Source organism: Pelodiscus sinensis, chromosome 5, assembly GCF_052426305.1.
Source record: "Pelodiscus sinensis isolate ZL-2025 chromosome 5, ASM5242630v1, whole genome shotgun sequence".
NCBI lineage: Eukaryota > Metazoa > Chordata > Testudines > Trionychidae > Pelodiscus > Pelodiscus sinensis.
In genome coordinates, this window is record NC_143056.1 from 104,320,449 (window position 1) to 104,345,661 (window position 25,213).

The window sequence follows — 25,213 nt, forward strand, 5'->3', positions numbered from 1 at the left end:
TCCCACCCCCGAACACTGTTTGTATCATAGTCTCCATCAGTATTATTTTCTTTTGGTGCATCTTAACGCCACTTACGATATAGACTCATAGACTCATAAGGTATGTCTACACTACAAAGTTAATTCAAACTAACGTCCGTTAATTTGAAATAACTTTGATAGGCGCTACACTAGCGCTCCGCTAGTTCGAACTTAATTCGAACTAGCGGAGCGCTTAGTTCGAACTAGGTAAACCTCATTGTACGAGGACTAAGCCTAGTTCGAACTTACTAGTTCGAATTAAGGGCTGTGTAGCCCCTTAATTCGAACTAGTGGGAGGCTAGCCCTCCCCAGCTTTCCCCGGTGGCCACTCTGGCCAACACCAGGGAAACTCTATTGCCCCCCTCCCGGCCCCGGAGCCCTTAAAGCAGCACGGATTGGCTACGGTGCCCGTGCCAGGTGCAAGCCTGCAAGAACCCAGCCAGCAGACCCTGCACCTGGCACAGCTCAAGCCAGCCACCCGATGCCCCCCAGCCCTCCCCCTCTTCCTGGGACCAGGCTGGAGGCTCCCGGGAGCTTGCCCAGGACCGCAAGAGGCGGGCATCCGCCTGGTCCAGTGCAGACATCGTGGACCTCGTCCACAACCTCCGCACTAGGCACAGGAAAGCGGCCATCTAGGGCAGGAGAGCTGCCAGCCTGGCCACCCAGGAGCAGGTTTGCATGAAAATCAAGGTGGTCCACTGAGACCCCCGACCCTGAGCCCTGAGCTTACAATGGCCGTACTGGGTCTGACCAAAGGTCCATCTAGCCCAGTAGCCTGTCTGCCAACAGCGGCCAACCCTAGGGACCCTGGAGGGGATGGACCAAAGACAGTGATCAAGCCATTTGTCTCGTGCCATCCCTCTCCAGCCTTCCACAAACTTCGGGCAGGGACACCACTCCTACCCCCTGGCTAATAGCACTCCATGGACCCAACCTCCATGAATTGATCTCACTTCTCTTTAAACTCTGTTCTAGTTCTAGCCTTCATAGCCTCCTGCAGCAAGGAGTTCCACAGGTTGACAATTTGCTTTGTGAAGAACTTTCTGTTGTTAGTTTGAAGCCTGCTACCCATTCCTTTCTTTTGGTGTCCTCTATTCCTTCTATTATGGGAACTAATGAAGAACTTTTCTGTATGCACCCTCTCCACCCTACTCGTGCTTTTATAGACCTCTATCATATCCCCACTCCATCTCCTCTTTTCTAAGCTGAAAAGTCCCAGTCTCTTTAGCCTCTCTTCATATGGGACCTGTTCCAAACCTCTGATCATTGTAGTTGCCCTCCCCTCTCCCACCCTCTCTCTTCCCCTCTCCCACCTCCTTTTCCCAGTCTCCCCAAGTTTTGTTCAATAAAGAGAGATTCTACTTTTGAACACAATTGTCCTTTATTTTGTACATCAGGAAGGGGGGCTAGGGAAGGGTAATTGGAAGGAGGTGAGGGAGGAATGGGGTACGAGCCCCTGATGGGGAGGACTGGGCTGGCTCTATGGGCTTCTGGGGGTGGAAGCTCTCCTTCAGCCCCCCAATTGCCCCTCTCCCCAGATGGCAGCCTGCGGCAAGTGCAGCCGGTCTGATGGCCGAGTGCTGTGATGTGCCCAGTGTGGGTACTCCAGGCAATCCAAGCCAGGACTGCTTTGCAAGCGTGGCACCCCTGAGAACTGTCTGTCCGGGGTGGGGGTCGGGTCCCTTTAAGCACAGCGCTCGGCTAGCCTGAGACAGCAGCTCCATGCTCTAAGTCCTCATCTGATGCCCTGCCGGCACTGCTTCCGGCCATCCTTATCCTCGGCTCAGGGTCCAGTCTGTGTGGACATGCTAGTTCGAATCAGGAAAACGCTAATTCGAACTAGTTTTTTAGTCTAGATGCGTTAGTTCGAATTAGCGCTGTAGTGTAGACATACCCATAGACTTTAAGGTCAGAAGGGACCATTATGATCATCTAGTCTGACCCCCTGCACAGTGCAGGCCACAGAATCTCACTCACCTCCTCCTAGAATAATCCTCTCACCTATGTTACATCTCACTATGAGTCTCATTCTAGTCACATACTCTACATAAAATTACTTACTCAATTTCTATTGTTTCTCTGAGAAAAATAGATTTCTGTGCTAAAATGTCAAACAAAATCCAATAATCTTTCCTATGACCTTTTACCTATAACTCTCATTTCTTCACTTTGAAGGAAACAGTTAATCAATGTTTTTGACCTTCCAGTCTTATCTCAAAGGTAATAACATTTTAAGCTATTATTGCCATTTAAAGGATCAGTGTTACTGATTTTTAACATAAGGGTTGGGTTGGCACTATGCACTAAAGCCCCAAGTAAGAGGCAGATGGTAATTGTACTGCCCCATAAGCAAAGCGGGCCCCATGCAATTACTTGCTTCCTTCTTTCTCCAGGGGAAATGTAAGCTATGACAGACATTTTCCTGGCCCAGCTTACTTCCCGCTCAGTTGCACTAGTTGGTGCCAAAGGAGGGAGAAATTGCAATGTGTCTGCCTGTGTTCCAGTGAACCAAGTGGTATATTTGGCCTTCCAGCCTTGATGATGTCTCTTTAATGGAAATAGAGCAGACCGATGTTAGGGAGGCCATTGCAGAAGCACAGATGGTTTATATATCTCTGAGCAAGGAATAAGAATAATAGCAAAAAGGAGAGGAATAGAAACCTGCATGGCTAAGTAGAAAAGTAAATTAATTAGGGCTAAAAGAGCGTCCTTTGAAAACATGGAAATCCTTGCATAAAACAGTGTGGCTGGATTGCAACAATAAGTAAGGTGCAAGTCGATAATGAATGAGCTGATTCTCTACTCCCTTGATCAGGCCCATTTTTGCAAAATAAGATATGACTGCTCTGGTCTGGTTATTTTTTACACCCACAAGATTAAATAGCTACACAAGTTGCAGCAAGGTGAAAAAATAGGTGCAAACACATTTCCACTCTTTTGGGGAAGTGGACATAATTTTATTTGAGGATTAAAATAAACCCTGGAGACCCAGGCTCTAACCTTGTTTGGAAATCTGTTTAATCTCTGTATAAACAAAACAAATAAAAGCTATTCATTAGTTAAGTGATGGAAAGTAAAGAATTGTAGTAGCCATCTGCTCCACAGGATAGTGAGAAGTTAAAAGGTGGGTGTGCCAGATTCAGGATCAGAACCAATGTTTCTGAATATTTACTTTTGACTTGGAAAAGGAAGGGGACTAGGGTTATCAGGTGTCCAGTTTTGAACCAGACAGTCCAGTATTTGAGCTTTCTGTTTGGGAAAGAAATTGAGAAAATATAAATGAGAAAAAATAAATGTACGGTATTTTCTAAATAAGATGTAATATAGATTGTGATGTAATGGCAAGTGTGTCCAGTATTTTTGTTGAAACTATCTGGCAACCCTAGGGACAGCAAATTAGTGAAGATAGTTGGTGACACTAAATTACTGTGCCTATATACATGAATTTGTGAGAAATGTATGTATTCAATTAGAGTGGATTTGTATTGGTTTTATGGATATTTCTGTGATGCTTATCAGCATAGTATGAGAATAATTCACAAACCTCATTTTAATACCAGGAGATCGGAAGTATTATTATCCTCATTTGACAGATGCACATAAAGGGACACTGAGATTAAGTCTGGCTTCCCAGTTGTCCTTACTGCTGCAAAATGTCCATCTAGGGGTAGTTGAGGATTGTGTTCTGTGGGTGGGAGGAGTCCTAAGTGGACATAATCTTCCTTCCCTCCTGCTTCTCTCTCTTCTGCTGTCAAGGACAAAAGGAGCAATTCTCACATGTTGAAAGGGCCTCTAGAGCTCTTACATGGCAGCACAAGTTACAGCAGCTCACAGGAGTCTCTATTTTGTGACTGAAACCAGTTTGACCACGGAGAAACTCAGATTACCAAAGGGTGAAATGGTGGCTTTGTTTCCTGCCCCTCAGCTGAGATTACAAGTTAGTATGTAGCCCTCTGTATCTAAAATTGGGCATCTAAAAATTAAGACCAGATTTTCAAAAACAGACCAAGTGACTTATTCACATTTACATGGCACAGCCAGGATTTAATCACTTCTGCCTCTCAACCCTTAACCACAAGGCCATCCTTCCCCAAAGCATGCTAACAGTATTTCAGTTACTGTCTTTCACATATAAAATTAAATTGGGAGGTGCACATGCCTGTAAAGACAGAAGTATAGCAAAATGGATGCTCAGGGCATTTAGAAATCTGAACAAAAGTGAAAAGCATCATTACACTTGTCATTTAAAATTAGACTGGAGAGAATACAAGGGGAATATATGATGGTGATTGACTTTCATTGGCAGCCAACAGAGATGATGGTCTAATAGATGAAAATCATATGCCTATGATTCAGTAACCTAAGGCCATTGGTGGATTGGACAGCCCCATGGCAGACAAGACTTGCATAAGGGGGAGGAAATGAACATTGGCAAAAATAGGGTAAGCTTCTTATGTGTATTGATCTCCTCCGTACTTGCAAGACTTTTTGAGGAGAAATACTTAGAACAGTGATTTCATGAGAGAAATACTTCTCATGTGGCAGCAATTAAGAACAAATAGCGAAACCTGCATGCACTTGGAGAGAACAAAAAGCAATGCCGCACCTCACACTACTCGTGGTGGAGAAGAATATGCACAGAGGAGCAGAAATAGCTGAGATTGTGCATTGATGCCCTGAGTTACTGGTCTGGTAAAACTCTGCTCAGTGTTTGTTAGGAGGCTGGAAGGAAAAGATGGCTGTAGCCCATTACTTTATTTCTATACCCCTCCAGACTGGATTCATGTATTTTTAAATGAATGCTACTGCCAGATACATGATCACAAGTATTACACACACTGGGCCTGTAGCATGCCAATTTTGTTTCTGAAATCTGAAGGCAGAACTCTTGGAGTCATTATTTCTCTCTTTTGCTCAGTGATATCTCTGTCAGTAGCAATTAGCTCTTCGTAGTAGCGAACAAGTAAGGACTTTGCTAGTCCCTCTGCTGCAGTGTGGAAAGAGGCAAAATCTTTGGAATGACTCCAAAATTGGAGGAGGGATGGATGTGGAACCAACGTGGCCGTGTGATCCAACCAAACCAGCAAAAGCCTCTCTGCACAAATACTGTATGGTCCAGGCTCTACAGTTCTGATTACTGCAGCACCCCATTCTCTACCCTGTGGATGAGTGATGGGGGGAGCGGTATTGAACAGAGCACGTGTACATAGCATTAGCACCTACACAGTTACTGAGAGATGCTACGGGTGAGAATAAGAGGTACCTAGGTTAGCAGCAGAGAGCAAGGAGAGCTCTACATTTCAGCAAGGGATAGATTGTATGTAGGGTTTGGGTTCTGCTGTGTTGGCATACCATGCAGCCAGCCCACTGCCTGCTCAGCAGGCCTCCAACTCCCTCTTCCTTAAGTGCATGACAGGAGATACAGTGTGGTGTTTCCCTGAGAGGATTCTTTGCTGGAAGCTTTTTCTAGAGAAGACAATTAGGATCAAAGTAATCAGCTTTAGCTCAACTCCCCCTGCCAATTCAGTTGGTTTCCATTTACCTTATAATTACTCTTTCACAGAGCCTACAATAGATATTAAAAAAATCCCACCCATTTTAGTGAGAAACACTGGTGGATTAAAATACCCTAGATTCCCTTTTCAAGTAGAAAAATTAACCTTCCAACATCCCCATGAGTGGGGGTTTCTTTCCGAAGCCATTAATTATTTTGTCATTAATTCAGAGTGGTATTTAAGCCAGGAAGAAATAAAATATAAGGACCAGATTTTGCCCCAGAATAGAATATCTAATTGAGACATAAATTGTTAAGAGTCCCGCTCAGCTTTGTGTAAAAACCATAAACTTATAATAAAAAAGTCTCTGGTTTTATTAACAAAAAGCTTATGATACCATCTATGTGTTTTGTTAGTTTTTAAGGTGCTGCAAGGCTATTCGATTTTTAAACTTTTCCCAAGGTTTGGCTGCTTCTAAATATCTCTTCTCAGATCTTTCTAAACTGTAACTTCCTCTATGAGATCTCCTTCTCTAGTTCTAAAAAAATTAAAATGAGCTGTTCTAGTACTCAGTGAATCGGCAATAATTAAGTTGCAGCTCCTGCAGATTTGCAACACCTGCTGACAAGGTAGAGCAAATGAAGAATTCTGCAACCTTTATACAATGCTCCTTCATCTACCAAACTTCAGGGAAGATAAGGCTAGGATCCCTAGAATACTGTTTTCACACATTTGTGCTGTCTCTCTCTCTCTCTCTCTCACTGGTGATTATTGTTAAAGCCATTATGTAAATTCAAATGGAAGGATATTAAAGCTCTTCTTTTCTTGCAATGTATTAGTATGCTTGACTCTAGCTCTCTTTCCCTATTAGTACTGCCATGACTGTGCTGGTAAAAATTTGTTCTTTGCTTCTTTATTGTTACAGGTATTCCATAAAACTAACAAATGTCTGTTTTCCACACCTGTTAGAAGTTCTCAATTGAGTGATGTCTGGTAGTACTGCTTCATCATTCTGTTTCTGTTTACAATAACTGGGATCATAGTACTTGAGATTCCAGCTCTTTACACCAGTGCATTTAATACATGTGATGGGGCTTGGTACTGATTCTGTTCTTGCTATGGCTAGACTTCAGGCTTCTTTCAGAAGAAGCTTTTCTGGAAGAGATCTTCCTGAAAAGCTTATTTCAAAAGAGAGCATCCAGATGGCAAAAGTGCAATGAAAAAGCAATCTGCTTTTCTGAAAGATAGTATCCACATGGATTGGACACTGTGACGGGGCGAACAGGCCCAGCACTGAACGGCTGGGCATAGCCCAGGTGCAGCTGGCTGAAAGAGCCCTGCCCTTCTGGGCAGGCTCCCAGCAGAGCCAGCATATAAAGGCAGAGAGAGCCCAGCAGGAAAGGAGGTAGGTGGAGGCTAGAAGGACCCAGGCCGCATCCCCAGTGTTCCTGCAGCAGCTGACACCAGAGTGAGGGTCCGCATCTACCCCTGGGAGTACTGCCAGCAGCCAACCCCGCCTGAGGGACCAGACCCCCTACGCCTCCAGCCCCGGCCATGGTAAGGACCACTGCTGAGGCAGATGGCTGGGAGGAACACCAGGGTGGTAGGAAGCAGCCCAGGGCAAGGGATCACTGACACAGCTTGGTGTGTATCAGCTGGAGTCCCCACCGAGCAGGCAGCGGCAAGAGTCCCTGCTTATAGGGCTCTAGGCTGGGACCCGGTGGAGAGGGAGGGCCCGGGTCCCCCTACCATCCCTTTCCATACCCGGGGAAATCACCCCGCCAAGGAGAGGCTTTTTCACAGAGCAAGGCCTCTGGGGCTGTATATGCCCTGAGAGAGGAGCCTGGACTGAGACCGGGACCCGAGAAGGGGGACGCACCCCATGACAGACACTATCTTGCATTTGAGGCCACCTGGAACCAGTTCAGGCAAGGCATTTGGTCAGCAGTCACTTCCAGGTGCTATTGCCTGAGTCTAGCTGAGGCTCGAGCTTAAAGGGACCCCCCTAGACAGCCGTTTCTCAGCTTCTGCTGCTTGCTTGCCTACCTCTCCGAGGGACAGCTCTGGTTGCCCACCTTTTGGACACCACAGCACACTCCTTGCCATGGAGCCAGAGCTGCCACTGGGCATGCGATGGCCCCTCACTGCCATGCTGCAGTTTCTGCAGCACTTTGTGCAGGCTGCCTTCATGGCCCTGCATGAACTCGACACCAAGCTCAACATTGAGCTCATCTGCCTGGATACGGTAGCAAGGCCCTTACAACTGCACCCCATGGCAGAAAGACAGTTCTGGTGGCTGGACACCAGTTCCGACTGGTGGGACCAGCTGGTCATGAAGTAGTAGGATGACCAGCACTGGCTCCAAAACTTCCGTGTGAGGAAGGCTACCTTCATGGAGCTGTGTGCCTGGCCTGCCCCTGCCCGCCATTGATGGGACACCCAGGGTGTGTCTAAACTACATGGCTCCGTCGACAGAACCATGTAGATTAGTCAGGACGACAAAGGGAAATGAAGCTGCAATTTAAATAATTGTGGCTTCATTTACATCAAAATGGCCACCACGCTGTGCCGATCAGCTGATTGTTGGCTCAGCGCGGCAGTCTAGATGGGGATCTGCTGACCCCAGAACCCTTCGTTGGCAGATCCTGTAAGTCTCATTTCATGGAGGGGGCTCAGGGCTGGAAGTGGTGCATGGTGCAGCTGGAATTGCCACCTTGGGTTTGAGGACCTCAGCAACCTCAGGCCTGTTGGGGCCTGGGACAACAAAAGTGTGTTTGGGGGGGGGGAGAGGTTGGAACGGGGTCAAGCACGGTGGGAAGACGGGGAGGGGGCATAGGCATGGCAGAAGGCATGGATGGGGGTAGGAGCACGGACAGGAGCTGGGTGTGCCATCATTTCGCGGATGGTGGCACACATGTTTTTGCCCTGCTGCACAAGCTGATGCCACATGTGGATCCACCACTGTGTGTCATTGTGGACCTTCTGGACAAGGTTTGCTGCATATTGCAGAGGATGGTCACATGCTCTGTCATGAGGTCCTCCTGGACCCTCATGCACTTGCAGAAGTCAGGTGGCTGCCTTGGCTGGGGGTGATCGCCCCTCAGTGATGGCTGGTCCGGCTGTGGTGAACAGTGAGGGAGAGGTGGTCAGTCATCCTTGCCAACACTGTCCTTGAGGCCATGCCTTCCTCTGTGAGCAGCGAGCAACATTCCTTGGGCTAGAGGACGGGGAGGTTCTAGGAGCAAAGCCATGTGTGTCCTGGACAGTGGGCCCTGCCTCACAGGGGCCCTGAGATGCCCAGTAGGACTGTGCTTCCCACTCCCCCTGTCCCACAGGCAAGGGAAGTATCCAGCCACACTAGGATCCCATGGGTGGGAGAGGGACCTGGAGCAGTCTGGGCTTCCATGGGGCCCGCACACACACACTCACCTGCACCTGGCAGTGCTGTCCTGGGAGCAGGCGGTGGCTTGTGCAGGCAGGCATGCCCATGTGCCATGTGCAGCACTCCTTGGTCTGTGTGGGATCGTGCAAGCACCCTTGTGCCCAGCCTGCTTCCCGTGGTGGCTAGTGATGGGAGAGCTTCCCCCTCATGGGTCAGACATGTATGTGGCCTCGCTACAGCCTGTGAGCAGGAGCCTGGGGGTGCTCCGGGGCTGCCTCCTGGGGCCGCGTGGCACAGAATGGTGCTGCATGTGCGTCCACATGCACAGGAGTGCAACATAATGTCCAGGCTGAGCAGGCTAAGCGACGATTGCACCCCATCCCCTCTGCACCTGTCTCCGCCACCCTGCATGTGTGGAAAACTGAGAGCACTCACCTGATGATTCTTCCCGACCCTCAGAGGATGCTCCAGGGTGAGGATGACCGTATCCTCCTCCTCTTGCAGCTCCTCCTCCTCCTCCTTCTCGACAGGGAGCCCCGGGAGGGGAAGGGGCTGCACCCCCCCCCCTGCAGGATTTGGTGGAGCTCCTAGTAGTAGGGGATGGAGTGGGAATGTGCCCCAGCATGAGAGCTGTGTTCCCTGGTCCTGTCAGAGCCCTGGTGGAACTCATTGACCTTGCTCCTGACTTGGTCTAGGGTTTGGGGATGGTGGCCTCTCACAGCCAGAGCCTCAGCCATCTCGCCATAGATATCTGCATTCCGCCTCTGGGAGCAGAGATCCTGCAGGGTCTTCTCACCCCACAGCTCTAGGAGGAACAGAATCTCCACCCTGAACCATGAGGGTGCACAATGTTTGCTGTCCCTGGCTGGGTTCTGGGAGCCCTTCTGGTGCTCCCTGTGGGGATTGTGGCTGGGCCGTGGGTCCAAATTCCTGTGGCAGTCAGAGCTGAGTGGTGAGGTGCAGCTCCCAGGCCCAGCTTCCTGCCACAAGGCTTTTCCCGGGTGCCTGGCAGGAAACAGGAGTTCTGATAAGTTTGGACGGCGTGGCCACCAGGGCACCTGTGTTATTTCCTGGAGGCCTCTTTTTTTGACAGAACTCCCTTTTCCATGTCCACACACACATTTTTCTGAAAAAGCTTTTTTAGAAAAAGGCTTCTTCCTCGTAGAAAGAGGTTTACCGCCACTGGAAAAATCCCCTTTGTTATTTTAATTTTTTATTGAAAGAACACAATAGCATTGTGGACGCAAGTATTGTTTTTCCAGAAAAATGCTGTTTTTCTGGAAAAATGCTGCAGTGTAGACATACTCTTATTGATGACTCTTTTATTCCAATGTAACTCCACTGAAGTAAAGAGAAATGGTGAAATAGAAGTAGTGCTAGTGACGGGAGCACCCGACTTTTTATATTCTTGGCAGTACCTTCTAAACTAGTTGAGTCAAATTCTGTTCTTGGTCATACAAGTGTAATTGAAAGCAGCATTTGTCTTTATAATAGCTTAGCTAAATATTCTGAGCCAGGTCTTCAACTGGTATGAATGAACTTCCTCAGGGACTCGGGACTCATTGCAGTATATTTTTATCCATCTAAATCATAGAGGTTTGTTTTTAATCACCAATTTTACATTCAAAATTACATAGATGCAGCACACTGAGACTGATTATTCAGAGAGCTATGAGTAAAGGTGGAAGTCTCTGATGTTTACAAATGCCTTACCAAAAAAGGTAGGATGAGTCTACTTTGTGGTAATACATTTTACTGGGAAAACCACAAAGAACAGTAGAAATGAATTCACATTTATCATAATACCCAAAAGACTTTCCTGTAACATGAATGTTAAGTCCATTCAGCGTTTTCTGTTTCTCTTAACCATCCTGAAAACATAATTAATTTGAGTTACTGTGAAATTAATGGAGGTAGCCTTCCACAATATTATCAAGCTGTGTTTTTTGTCAGCTTTCACAAATTAAAGAGAATTGCACCAGCTCTGTGACTCATAGATCTTTAAGAACAGGTCTACACTAGATCTGCAAGGTTGGGTGAAGGTACTTAAGTCCCAGCTACCTTAAGTCAAGCTTGATCTGTCCTCCCAAAGGGAGGCCGATGGGAGCAAATGCTCCTGTCACCTTCCTTCACTCCTTGCAACTGTGAGAAGTATTGGTGCTGACTGGAGCCACCCTCATCATTCAAATGCTAGAAGACTGAGATCTGGCACAGCAAGCGAAACTTGATAGAACAGTATAAAAGGGAGCAGCTCAGCTCTGTTGGGCGAGGGGGAGGGTGCTGGAGGCAAAGGACCTGTTGCTAGAGCTCCAGGGATACCTCAGCCAAAGGCTGAGATGATGGGAGCTGCAGACCTGGGAAACTGCCTCAAGCTGTCAGTGCCAGAGGAGCCCTAGAGAGAGGCTGTTGTTACAGAACTGGAGGACCTGGAGACTATGTGGAGCGTCCCTTACACTGGGGCTGTTGCCCCGTACTACTGACTCTAGTCATTAGGCTGTGCTGCTCTATTCCCTAGGACTGTGTTATTGACACTTCTTGACTCTATTAGACTGTGTTGCCCTGAGCCCTAGGGCTATGTTATAAACTCTGGCCATTTGGGCCGCAACACCTTGAGATGAGGAGTTCCTGTGACAGTGCCATTCAATTGTGGATGAAATGAGCCTTCTGTATAGTGTTTGCATCTGTTTTTAAATTCTTTTGAGATGAAAGGTGCCAGTTATTAACTCAAGAGTGGGACTAGTGGGGAAAATATCTGTTATGCATGTATTGATGATGACTCTATTTGCATCAAGCCATTGCATGCTTCTTTTGCTTTACACGATTCCCAGTAATAGAAATACAGATATAGGATGCAGAAGAGCACATAGATGAACCTTTGGGCAGATTATTATAATTTTGTGTTTCAAGTTAGAGGCAAAATAATTACCACTTCAGAAAGATGTTTTTACTACTTTTGTCTGGGGCCTGGTGTGCAGCTTTTTTCAGTTCTAGCACTGAAATCATAATATGTCCTCTGGGAATCTATAATTCTGCAATGAGTGAGAATTGCAGTGAAATTTGTATTACCATCTAAAGTGTCCTTTGTATCTTGCATAATAAATTGACCTTCCTCTGATTTTTGTTTTTATTTTTCCTTCCTTAGCAGCAGTTTTAGTTTTGCTTGGCTTCTTCCTCATCCTTTATCTTGTTGTTCTTCAGTTTTAAAACAAAATCTCTTACTATAAATGTGACTTATTCCCTATTCTAGCTGTATATCTTTGTAAATATTTTGATGTGATTAGGTCATTTGGCTATGCTACTTTAAAGGCTTTGTTTGTAATTTTTAGTACCATTGATAACAGCCTTTGCATGTCTGTCATATTGTAGCAGTACCTGACCATGGTTTTTTTTTCCAATTCAATATGTGCTAGAGTTACAAATCTCTTTTCAAAGATAAAGATCTTATCATGGCGGGTAGGGGCAATGGGGAAAGAGAATAACAATGAGATGTTGAAATTTTACATTTTCAAACTGCTTTCAAATATGAATTAATTTATCCTCACAACATGCATGTAGGTAAATTTTATTACCCCAATTTTCAAAAGTGACCACTGGTTATGAGTGTGTCATGAAGGTCCCAGAAATAATGGATTCCGTGATTTTTCTGTGATCTCCATGACACTGGGGCCCTACAGCAGCCCACCTGCTATGGCAGCTGCCCTCCAGCACATTGCTGCTACAGTTGGCACCCCTTCATCCCAGTCCTGCAGGGCAGCAGGGGATCCTTCCCAACCCTGTGGTCAGGACAGGGGGCTCTCTAGTTTGTCAGGGATGTTTTAAGTAAAAATTAGGGAAGGGTCATGTCTTCTATACATTTTTGTTTACATCATGCGACCTCTCCATGACTTTTATAAATGTCTACAAAATAGTAGATTTAATTATGCATATTAAGGTGTCACTAGCGGATCACGCACAAATTTAATGCTCCTTAAACCATAATTTGTCTGTATCGTTTCAATCATAGAACCATAGGGTTAGGAGGGGCCACAAAGGTCACCTAAGTCTGATGCCCTACCTGGATGCAGGATTTGTTTTATGTAAACCATCTAAGACCGATGGCTCTTCAGTCTCTTTGAAAACCTCCAGTGAAGGAGCTTTTTCCAAACTTTAGGCACTTTGTTTCATTGTCCTGTTTTTTTTAAGTTTAAGACAGTTTTCTTGAGACTTAATCAATTGTGATGTACTTAGAACCTATTGCCTCTTGTCCTGCACTTTGAAGCAAAAGAGACTTTTTTTCCCCCTCCATCTTTGTATGGCAACCTTTCAAGTATTTGAAGACTGCTATCATGACCTCTCTCTTTAATCTCCTCTTTTTCCAATTTAGCATACCCACTTACTTCAACCTTTGTTTATAAGGCTGGAAGTGAGACTAGTTCACCCATGTATTAGTGTACATCAAAATGATTGTTACATGTGTTTAAAATATCATGAAAGCTAATGGGATCTGGCTATTTTGCACGTCTGTGTCCTGTCATAAGATAATGGCAATTATTTACAATATATTTATCTCTGCAAGTAAATAACCCATCAAATAAGAAGCCTTGCATAATGCCAATGAAGAAGTTTCCTATTAAAGCGCTAATTTTTGTACATTTCAAAGCAAGTAGTCACTGTGTTTGATGATCAGAGATCAGATACTCTAAATGCATTCCTCTCTCTCCATCCTCAAAGAAAGAAGCTATGAGTATGAACACAAGAAACAGTTCTTCATCCTCGGACTATTTGGATTCCAACAGGGCAGAACAATCACATGAAAAGATGAATATCCCCCAAGTTATTCTGGCAGTGTTTCACGACTTTTGGGAAACAGTCAAATTACTACATCTCTGGTACTATTTGAAATGATAGACTGTACAAGTTGCTGATCTGTCTTCTGAGATGTTGGAATTTCAATGTCAGCATTATGATCTGTTTCAGGGCTTATCAAAATCTGGCTGAATGGAAAAAAAAGATTGCCGAGTGTTCATTTTAGCAACAAGAATGGGGGGGGGGGGGGCTTGGGACAGCCCATTAGCTATATATGTTCTCCTTAATAATGAAGGAGCCACGAGTCTCAATGGAGCATCTAAGCTTCACCAAGGAACCTGTACATGAGGAGCCCATACGTTTACTTGAATCATGCTGAAGGGGAACTAATCTTGAAGCCCAATAGAATCTAAATAAGCATGCATGTTCTGAGAGTGATGTCTCATTTTGGTATCTCAAGTAGGTGGTGCTTGGAAGGGTACCATTACCTATTTTCTACCTCCAGTTTGACCCCCAGAATATCAAGTTGATACCATTTAATCAATATATTGACCATATGATTTGCCAGTTTTGCACAAACAGAAAATGTATATTATTATAGCCAATATCTAGAATCTGGTTTAAAAACATATTTTCACACTAGACAAAAGTTGTCATAATCTGGATGCATGCTCCAGGTTCTGTAGTGTTTGTTTTTTAAGTCCTTTCAGTTAGACAAAAATGACCCCAGGAGAAAAGTTAGCCTGCGGTTTGTGGTGTGGAAACCAGCACCCTGATTCAAAGAGCCACTTAAATCAGAGGTGGGGAACCTTTTTTGGTTTGGAGGCCACTAATCCACAGAAAAATCAGCCGGGGTCCACACACAAGTGAGAAGCAAACAAAAAAAATCCACCAAACCAAAACCCTCACTGACATGGCCCCTGACTGAGAAGGAGAAGGACACTCCCCATGTTCCCCTTGTTGCATAAATTTGCAAGGTTCGTCCCCTGGAGGCTAGTCTAATTTGCCCACAGAAGAGAGTCCCACTTTCAGGCTGGGTCCAACTCAATTGTATTGCTTGCAAGCAAGGTTCGGCTAAGGAGCTCAGTGCTCAAAGCAAAGCTGACCCCCAGCATCGGGTAAGCAAGGGGTCTTATAGGGTTAACATCCTTCTTGGTTTATGTGCCTTAACATGATTGGTTACCTTATTTTGCTTCTAATATCCTTGGAAGTCAGGTTTATCTCCAAATAAGGTTAGCCGCACTATGCAACCCTGCTGACTCTGCAATTACAGTTGTTTGTTATATTTATTCACTTGCTTAACAACAGGCGGGTTACACTTCCTACTTGCCTGCTTGAACCTGTCACAAGTGAAATATATATCTACATTCTTACTCAAGCAGGAAACTGGTTTCATTTCCTGCTATACTCTCACACACCAGAACCTAATGCTGAAGGGTGGAGGTTCCCTGAGACTCATCTGGCCCCTGGGCCTGAGTTCCCCATCCCTGACTTAAGGGATGTCCTTAATTTGAAGAGAGAATCTCAAGCATTCTAAAGTCAAGAGGCCTGCTTAAGTGGTTTCCTGAGTTGGGCCTAGTTCATGATACTTAGCTTCCAAGAAGCATGTTAGCTTTGCTATTGCAGCATAGTTCCTCTGCAATTCATTTTATGTCTTTAAAAGGTCATTCTGCTTAATTACCACTTTGAAGTTTGTCCATTAAATCGCTAAGGGCTAGTTTATTCCATTACCTTTTCAAAGTACTCTTAGTAGCTAGGCTGTGCTGTTTATCATCTTGAATCAACAACTCCCTAGCAATTGACTGTCGATGAAGCTAAAAGATATTTGTACCCTTGATGCTTGTCCTCTTTCTGAAAACTTATCAGTATCTTCAAAGGTCTGAGGAATTGAATCTAACAGCTTCAATATTTGTTTTGTTATGGTACCAGGAGTGCATGATGGTTTTTTTTTTTTTTTTTTTTTTTTGTTCTATGGTACCTTTTGAAATCTGTCCTAATGTTTTTCACATGAGACTGTGCTCTTATGTGACCTAGTTTTAAAAGAAACATACTAACCAAGCCAATTCCAGGACTATCTAAACTCAGTCTAGCTAAAGGATTTTCTATATGGTTAGATTTCTTTTTCATCCTAACTCTATTTGCAGATAATAAATAAAAACTTTACCTTTTTTTAAAAGAACCTTTTATGCCAGCATTTCATACATATGCACATATTAAATTACTTGAAATACAGCTGTCTCTTGGGTGAAGTGAAGAAACTGTTTTATACAGTTACTTTGGCACAGAAACTCTACACAGCAATTTAGAAAATGAAGTGGAAAAAACCATTCCATATCCCATATAAACTACAAGGGGAAGTTTGTTAGGGAGATGAGCATCCTGTTTGAACTCTGTTAGGAATTCCCCCTTTCTTGTGGGAAGCACTGGGTGAGCCCCATACTTTATGAAAAATGGCATATGGATATGCAAAACTCAAAGATACTTAATGAAAAATGCATCATGTAACATCAATTTTAGTTTCATTCTGCTAAATGTATACAGGCAGTCCCCGGGTTACGTACAAGATAGGGACTGTAGGTTTGTTCTTAAGTTGAATCTGTATGTAAGTCGGAACTGGTACATATTGTAGGGGAAACTCTAGCCAAACATTTCTCCAGAGCTCAGTTTTATTCTCCCACACCTCACTTCCCTCTGTCCTTTATTCTCAAGCTAAGGTGTCTGCTGAGAAAAGCTGCTCCGCATCTCCCTGGTCTGCTGGGGCGAAGCAGCTAGTGCGGGGTTGCCTCACCCCGTTTGTAAGTAGGGATCCAATGTAAGTCGGATCCATGTAACCCGGGGACTGCCTGTATATCCTATTGTGCTGTTATCATTCTTGTATGTGAAGTTTGAAATCATAGAATCCTACGGCTGGAAGAGCCCTCAGGAGTCATCAAGTTGAGCCCTCTGCCCAAAGCAGGACCAATCCTAACTACATCATCCCAGCCAGGGCTTTGTCAAGCTAGGACTTAAACCTCTAGAGATGGAGATTCCACCACCTTCCTAGAGAACCCATTCCAGTGCTTCACCACACTCCTAGGGAAATACGGTAGAGAGGGGTCTAACTTGAGACCATTGCTCCTTGTTCTGCCATCCATCACTACTAAGAACAGCCTTTCTCCATCCTCTTTTGAACCTTCCTTTCTTCAGCAAGTTGAAGGTTGCTATCAAATCTCCCCTCACTCTTTTCTTCTGCAGACTAAACAAACCCAAATCCCTCAGCCTCTCCTCCTAGGTCATGTGCTCCAGTCCCCTAATAATTTTGGTTGCCCTCTGCTAGACCATCTCCAACACATCCACATCCTTTCTATAGTGGGGAGGGAGGAAGGGAAGCAGAACTGGAAGCAATACTCCAGATGTGGCCTCAACAGTGCCGACTAAAGGGGAATAAATCACTTCTCTAGATCTGCTGGCAATGCTCCTCCTAATATGCCATCAGCTTTCTTGGGTACAAGGACACACTGTTGACTCATATCCAGCTTCTCATCCACTGTAATCCCCAGGTCCTTTTTTGCTGAACTGCTGCTTAGCCAAAAGTTTCAGAGGGGTAGCCGAGTTAGTCCGTAACAGGAAAAAACTTAAACAACAAACAGTCTGGTAGCACTTTAAAGACTAAAAAAATCTGAAGAAGTGGGTTGTGGCCACAAAAGCTCATCACACCAGCTACATGTTTTGCTAGTCTTTTTAAAGTGCTACGAGACTATTTGTTGTTTAAGTTTTTCCTGCTACTTAGCCAGTTGGTCCCCAGCCTGAAACAATGCTTGGGATTCTTCCATAAGAAGTGCAGCACTCTGCACTTGTCCTTGTTGAACCTCATCAGATTTCTTTTGGCCCAATCCTCCAATTTGTCTAGGTCACTCTGTTCCCTATGCCGACCCTCCAGCTTATCTAGCTTAAAGTCATCTGCAAACTTATGGAGGGTGCAATCCATCTCCTCATTTAGGTCATTAATAAAGTTGCTGAACAAAACCAGCCCTAGTACTGATCTTTGGGGCAATCAACTTGAAACCGACCACCAACCAGACATCGAGCCATTGATCACTACATGTCGGGCCCCGACAGTCTAGCCAGCTTTCTATCCACCTTACAGTCCATTTATCTAATCCATACTCCCTTAACTTTCTGGTTAAGAATATTGTGAGAGAACGTATCAAAAGCTTTGCTAAAGTCATGGTATATCACAGTGGTCCCCAACGTGGTGCCCTCGGGTGCCATGGCACCCGCCTGGGCACTTGTGTGCGCCTGCCGACAACCTGTGCCGCCCCCCCCCCCGGCGTGCGGCACACTTGAGGCGCCGGCCCCAGGCGTGCAACACGCACTGGCGCCTGGTGCATGGTGCTCGGGCGGCCCCAGCCCCGGGGCACATGCGGGCGCGCAGCGCCGGTGCCGGCCCCAGGCACGCGGCTCATGCGGCGGCGCCGGCCCTGGGCCCACAGCACAAGGCTCTTGGGCGGCCCCGGCCCTTGGGGCACATGCCGGTGCCGGGTGAAAGGGCATCCCTGCCCCTGGCGTGCCCCAGGATGTGTAGCCCCGCCCCCCAGGCGCCCGGCGTGTGATTGGCCCCGCCCCCTGAGCGCCTGGGAGCCTCTAAAGGTTGGCGACCACTGGTATATCACATCACTTTCCAATGTCCACAGAGCCAGTTACTTCATCATAGAAGCTAATCAGATTGGTCAGGCACGACTTGCCCTTGGTGAATCCATGTTGACTATTCCTGATCACTTCCCCTGTTCCAAGTGCTTCAAAATGGATTCCTTGAGGATCCCTGCCATGATGTTTACAGGGACTGAGGTAAGGCTGTCTGGTGTGTAGTTCCCTGGATTACCCTACTTCCCTTTTTTTAAAGATGGGTGCTACATTTGCCTTTTTCCAATCATCCGGGATCTCTCCCGGTCTCCACTAGTTTTCAAAGATAATGGCCAAAGGCTCTGCAATGCCATTTGCCAACTCCCTCAGTACCCTTGGATACATTAAATCCGGATTCATGGATTTGTGTATGTTTAGGTTTCTAAATAGTTCCTAATCTGTTCTTTCTCCACCAAGGGCTGTCTACCTCCTTCCCATACTGCGTTGCCTAGTGCATTAGTCTGGGAGTTGACCTTGTCTGTGAAGACAGAGAACATGGGAACCTTTTGTGTTGGACATAAAACAATAATTTTACTTTATTTAAAATGAAGTTTGATAAACTAACACGAGAAAGTTAAAGTGCTTAATTGGTTTAATAATTTAAAATTAATATTTCCTTTCTTACTGGTTAAATTAAACCATTCTCCCTAGCTGCAGCACTAGCAAAATGGCCGACACATAATTATGTAATTAGTGGTGAATTTTCCATTAGGAACTGGTGGTCCGCGGACAGATTTGCATTGAGCCAGGTGGGCCACAGGTCTGTTCTAGAGCTATGATGATAGACAATATTACCCAACTAAGCATTGGCAGAGAATAGTCATATTTTAAACTCTTTTCAGTTGAGTTTAGTTTCCTTTTGTGCCGTTGTTCATTCAAATAGGTGGACAGCAACTTATCTTTTATTTCTAGTAATTGCATTGTTTTAACCTTCTGCATTCATCAAAAGGCAACAATAATCAAGTGAGGTGCTCTCTAGCCCAATCTGTGACCTTAGTGTTAGCATGGACACGTTGCTGTATATTGCTATTAGGGGATGGACTTCTGCCACCCTTTGTTTTTGCTATTCTTTATTTTACCTGGTGCTTCAATATGCAAATCAATGCTGATACTGCATTTTTATCCCATTTTTAAACCAAAATTTAATTACTGAAAATATCATATTGTCTCTTAATTATAATAATAGAAACTAAGAGTCGCCATCCGGAGGAAGTCAACAACAAAAAAATTGAAACTCATGCAAAAATGTAAGTGTCTTCTGAAAATAGTGTAACTTTTTATGCCCTACACCAGGGCTACGCAACTTTGAAGCCCTGGAGGCCACAATTATACTCACAGCAGATGCCAAGGGTTGCAACTTTAAGTGTGGTTGCATTTACATGCTAATATATATGCAAATAGCTTCTTTCACACTGACGGTCACGAATACAAATATTAAGGCAAGACTACACAACACACAGGCCCCATTTAAGTCAGTTGTGCTGATATTAATAAAATGCAATATTTACCCGATTTCCACTCATATCACAGCACTTTTAATGAGCAATGACAGCCCAGGAATTTAACTATTAAAACACATATCAACAGAAGACCATTATATTGATAACTTTTTTGTTTTGGTTCCCACCCACAGGTCACATGTTGAGCCCCGCATAAACCCAAACTGCACCATGGGCCTCATGTAGCCCGTGGGCAACATGTTGAGTAGCCCTGCCCTACACCATCCATATACATTCATTTTAGAAAGCAATAGACATATGTATCTTATGAATAAGAATTTATTAATGCAGTTACTTACTACTTAAGAGTTTTATACTTAAATTTCTTCCAATAAGTTATAATGAAAGTCAAAGAGCATACCATGATTTGTTTCAAGAAGACTGACAGTTTGGAGCTACATACTAGTGGTTGTTAATATATAATGTAACCACCTAAACATAATTCACATAGGTTTCATGCACTGGATAAAAATATCACTGATATTAGTGTATGTTCTCCCCTAAACAATATCCTGCATTTTCTCCTTCATGTTTGATGTCCTCAAGGCTGGCAATATAATTTTGTTTCTTTTTTAGCTAAATAATACCTTTACTGTGTAAAATAGTAATAGAGATGTAGCCGTGTTAGTCTGGTCTTGCGGAAACAAAAGGACTATGTAGCACTTTAACAAGATGGTTTATGACAAAAGCTCATCACCTAATAAACCATCTTGTTAGTCTTTAAAGTGCTGCATAGTCCTTTCTTTTACTGTGTAACAGATTTTTCCTCACACAGTGTTCATCATAAGTCCCTTGAGGGGAGGTCAGTCTGAAAAAAGTCTCAATTTAAATTGAAAGTATTGTCTGTGCATCACTGACACGCACACACTTTCCTGCATCTTAGAAATGGCTGTGCAAGTTTTCTTTAAACATTCAGTGAAAAAAAATTATCCCTATGCTAAGTATAGAAGGCTTATCTCAAAATTATAGATGTTGAGAAAGCTATGAGCTTGTGTAACAGAGTTACCACAGAAATCTGAATGTGATCTGACCTACAGATTTTGCTTTTGTCATTCTATAATTATTAGAACTGAATAAATTACTTTAAAAAATGAATGGTATAAAGACATTTATGACAAGAAAAACATCTCTGATTCTTGCTTAATAATCTTTCCCTGTATCTTTTAATCTGTGCTGAAAGAAAGCCAGGAGAACATATGGCATCTTGGGGCTAAATCCTGTAGCATGTTATGCACATTCAGTGCTGAGCACCTCACAAGAAGAGGCCATTACTGAAGCCCATATATTTCCCTGATATACACTGCAGTTAGCCTGTTCTCTGACCTGAAAACACTATAAATCCAGACATCCTCGGTACCTGACTGGTTCCGAATGAGAGAATTTTCTGGACCATGGAAGGTTGATATTGTCTAGCAGCATTACCAAGACTTTCACTGTTTGCTGGGCTCTCAGAGGACATTGAGGGGTAAATTAAAGCTAAATAACAGCACAGAACACTGAGAGCCAGGACTTGTGGCTGTAAACAAACTTTATGGGACCACGGGAAACTTGGCTGCACCCATGAAAAGTGGACATCTGGCTAACTAAAATCATGCTGGGCCACGAATGTTTCTGGACAAGAGAGTTCTGGATTAGAGAGGTTAAACCTCTACAAGGTATCTTTTTATTACCATTCATCAAATTCCTTTCTAGCCATAGATCTAAGCTAGTGCATGTGTAAGTAGATGAATCAGATTATCCATAAATCCAACGTGTCGTACTGGGCAAAGTTAACATACATGTTCTATAAGCAGGGAGGCCCTGAAATGGTATGGCTGCTCTGAACTTATACAAGAGAGACTATCAAAGAAAATATGCATTTTTAAAAATACAATCAGTTTCTTCAGCTAGATAAATATTAATCATATAAAGATTCATAAAGCTCTATTATACATCAAGAACTCTTAATGCATTCTGTAGACATCAACTTGTGCATCAATGTTTCGAAAGGCAGCAATGGACTCATTAACTAGTAAATAGCCAATTTGTAAGCAACACTAAAAGAACTTCTAAGAATAGGGAGCCTGGTGGTCTTTAATATGCCGAAAGTTGGGGCATTTTTTAAATAAACTATGAAATACTGTAAGACAAAGATCCATTCATTTTTTCCCCCAAATCACTGCCATCAGGGAATGATTGTCATCATACTCAGAAACCTTTTGCTTAAAATAACCAATACAATTGCTGCAGATATCCAAAATAATGGCCAGATAAGGGAATTAATTACAACACAAGGGACTACTGTTTACCCCTGGCAAAATGAAGTTCACATTTCCATTTTTTAAAGTCACAAGATATCACCTTAATTGCAAAATTATCTTTGTCAGTCTGAAAAATAGTATTCAGTACAGTATTAAAATTACTCTGTACAAAAAATATACAATCCCTGTGCAATGGATTTAGGAATATAAAATTAAATGCATCATTTGCCATCAGGTTCCATCTTAAGTTCACTAATGTTGTGGCTCCCTCACGACCTTTTCTAAGATCCCCAAGAATTCAGTCTAACTCCAGTTCCTTTATTTGACAATACAGTACAGCTATGTTGAAATTGATCAGATTCAAGCAAGAGCGTCGGTATCAACGTTCCCCATAACCTGAGTGCTTAGAAGGCCACCCAGGAGAGATTCAAATGCCACCCACATGTTTAGCAGAGCACCCACAACTGGCAGCATATATTTCTACTTGTGATGCACATCCACACACGTCTCAGTGCACATAACATATATTCTGCACATGGATGGAAAATAGAGGGAACATTAGTGGGTATGGTATGTGCCACGCACATCCATAGTTAGTCAGAATTTCTTCCTTTATATACATTTACACTGCACACTGCATTTACTATACACTTCACCATATACGCTGGAATTGTCTGGGTAACTTCAAAAGAACCAATCCCTGTACAGCGGGGGTAAGCAATAATTTTTGCAGGGGTGCCACTTCACAAATTTTGGTGCATGGTTGTGGGCCTTCTCCCCCACTCCCGGGGTGGGACATTGGGCAGAAGGGGTGGGGTTACTGAGAGAGAGTAAGGGTATGTCTACACTACGGCTGTTTTTACCGAAAAAACCTGAGTTACGTTCCTGCTGCTATCGCATTCTTCCGAAAGTAAATCAAAAGAACAGAGGGTTTTTTCTGGCATTGGTAATCTTGATTCTATGAGGAAGAAGCCTTTTTGCGAAAGAGCTCTTTCAGAAAAAGGCGTATGTGGACAGGGAAGAGGGAGTTCTTTCAAAAGAAGAGGAAAGAGGAAAAAGCACAGGTGCCCTGGTGGCCAGTCCATTCATAGTCATCACAGCTGAAATGCAAGAGCGCATCTGTCATGGCTCCTTCCCCATTCTGGCATGATAAATGCAGAAATGGGGGCCAGCAAGTGTACCCCAAAGCCTGATCTACCAGGCTTTGGTATAAAACTTCCCCCAAAATCTTAAAAACCTAGATCTTGGGAATAAAACTTCCGCTGCCACCACCCAAATGTTGATAAAGAAATCAGGGGAGATCATTTGGGAAATCTTGCCCCTAAAATAAAAATCAGGGCACACAATTAACCACTGCCAGGTTAATAAAAATAAAAGAAAACTTTTATTATTACAACAATATTCCTGTTGATGGCATAATGACTAAATAGGAAGGTAACAAAATATACTCATGGAGAAACTCCATGGGCCTAGAACTTAGTTACAAAGAAAAGCCAAAACATCTTTAAACAGTGCCAGATCTCAGATCCCATACCCAACCCTTAAAACAATAAAGCCTAACGAAACTACCTAAACCTTACCCTACTTACAGAAAACGAAGAATGGTGTCTTGGAGAGAGAGAGAGACATGCTTGTCCCTCTCTGTAGCTGCAGAGGACACACTCCGAGAGACAAAAGGGAGAAAAAAAGAAAAAAAACCAAATTCCTTTGTCCCAGTTTGAAAAGTCCCACCTACATTCCTATTGGTCACTCCACCTGGCTAGGTGTAGTTAACCCCTTAATCCCCAGGCTGCTGGCTAACCCTCATAATCATTACATGCCCACCAAATCACAGACGGTGCTGGACAGCCTCTGGCCACACTGGCTGTGATTTCTTCCTGTAGGTCTAAGATAAAACATAGTAAATACATTATGCACACTTGACTAAACGCTTGAAGACACAAAAAGTAAGCAAATGCTTCCATATCCATAGAGTACCATCACAGCTATACAGAGAATATTAAGTAGTTGAGTCCAGAAATGCCTCATTAACCAATCAAACTCTCAGACTCAAAATCAAATTTAGAATAGAGTGGGGTCTTGATCTAAAGTTCAATTGACCAGGTTCTGTGTCTCTTGCGAAATACACCACTATCATACACCAGGCCAGGTCTTGGCACCACTGAGAGTATCAGCTCAGGGCGAATTGCTTAAAACCAGGGCTATTTACCGCCCTCAACTTTCCCAGGCACCCCTCAAATTACACCGAGCACTTCAGCTGCCTCCCTGGTCAGCCGGAAGCCTCACCAGCAAAACCCCTTAGACACTTCAGCTTCCCGGTGCCATCACCAGAGTTAGGCCTCCACACACAGGTGAGAGATTACAAAACCCACTCACCAACTCCAAACAGATCCTCCTGGTCCAAAGGACTCAGCCACAGTCCCAAGCCAATTTCCACTTTAGATCTTACCCACAAGATCACGCTGGGCCAATCCTTTAGAATCTAAACTCTAAAGATACATTAATGAAAGGAAGAAAATGTCGAGAGTAAGATTGTTAATGAGAACCTTCATATATAAACATCACACATGTACACATGTCTCATACATAGAATCAACAGTGAACAAGCTTTCATTAGACACCTTACATGGGTTCCTTTGCACAAAATGTTGCTGTGCCTCAGTTTCCCTTCCCACACAGCATATCAATTTTGGAATGCCCCTTCTCAGGTGAGAAGCTCCAACACTAATTACAAGTATTAACAGTGAAATACCAGGGTCCCAAAGCTTTTGAACATCCAGTGTGTCCTTGGGTACATCTTGTAACTGTTTCCAGTGTTGGGGTACAAAATCATGCACATTGAACATTGTTATAATTCTTAGTAACAGCAGTACAGTGGTCATGAAAGTTAACATCAGTAGCAGGAACAAATACATCCTAAGTGTACATTGACAATTCTGGCCTTTTAGATTTAAAAAATTGCAGCCTTCCTTGGTGAACACAAGTCTTGCCCCTCCCCCTTGCCCTGTGGGGTTAAGTTCAACTCTCCCTCTTCCAAAGACAAAGGCTTGGCTGGGTGTGCCTCCCCCGCTCACAATGGCAATGGGATTTTCTTTCTCTCCACGGCTAGTCATGAAGCAATCTGTCCAG

At 44.1% G+C, this 25,213-nt stretch overlaps 1 protein-coding gene and 1 long non-coding RNA gene across 6 annotated transcripts in view; both read left to right on the forward strand.

Moving 5' to 3' along the window:
- GALNT18 (polypeptide N-acetylgalactosaminyltransferase 18) overlaps window positions 1–25,213 on the forward strand; it is a 699,281-nt gene that overhangs the window by 244,514 nt on the left and 429,554 nt on the right. The window lies entirely within an intron of this gene.
- On the forward strand, window positions 671–23,984 carry LOC149524357 (uncharacterized). Its single transcript, XR_016349696.1, has 2 exons — window positions 671–7,073; window positions 13,609–23,984. It is a non-coding gene; the product is annotated as an uncharacterized LOC149524357 (long non-coding RNA).